This window comes from Ctenocephalides felis, unplaced genomic scaffold (assembly GCF_003426905.1).
Source record: "Ctenocephalides felis isolate EL2017-DRISC unplaced genomic scaffold, ASM342690v1 CF-g0.4_SCAFFOLD_03573, whole genome shotgun sequence".
In the NCBI taxonomy this organism is placed as follows: domain Eukaryota; kingdom Metazoa; phylum Arthropoda; class Insecta; order Siphonaptera; family Pulicidae; genus Ctenocephalides; species Ctenocephalides felis.
In genome coordinates, this window is record NW_020539727.1 from 21,666,122 (window position 1) to 21,666,972 (window position 851).

An 851-nucleotide genomic window follows, 5' to 3' on the forward strand; every position below is an offset into this window, starting at 1 on the left:
ATTCAAAGTCGTTTTATTCAAAACTACCCATTATTATTATATATACATAAGTTTATGCATTGAATTATTATTATACAAATATATATTTTTAAAATCTTGTTTTCATCAAGGTATCCATTCCAACATCGTCTAGAAGAGCAGTAATGCCTGACTCGTTTCATAGCTTGTTCCTGAATCCTGTTCAAGAGATCTTGGTACGGAACGATGCACTTTTAGGAAGTCTCTGTATTCTAATTGGTAGACTTCACAAATTTCCAACTAGAAGATAAAAATTGACGATATACAAATATAATCAAGAAAGAAATTTCCAAAAATATTCATAAATCGAGATAAAAAATAGAAGATACTGAATGATCTAGAAGGATATTATGAATAAAGATAAATATGATATGGTAAATATATTTAAATTTATGATAAATAAATTTAAGCTTACAATACACAATTACTTAAGTAATAAACATTATGAGTAAATTGAGTATATAATATATATTAAAAAAACTGTTTTTGCCAAACTAAATTTATTTTGATCGAATAGTATTAAACATTTCCATACATAAGTTAGTCTTGCAATTATTAGTACAAAGTGCAAATTCTAACTAAACTCAATATTATTCAAATTATCATTTAAATTTCGCGCTTTTTTGTTAAGGTCCTGTGTTGAACTCCTTCACGCCCGCCATTTAATTTTTGCAAAATCGAATTAGTTTTAAAGTTATTTTTTGAATTTAAAACCATTGCATTACGTTAAAAGTTGCTAAGCTATATAAATAATATAAATATAATAGCAGTTATAATATAATACAATAGTAATTATATGAATAATATAATATAATGTCAAAGTCAATTATCAA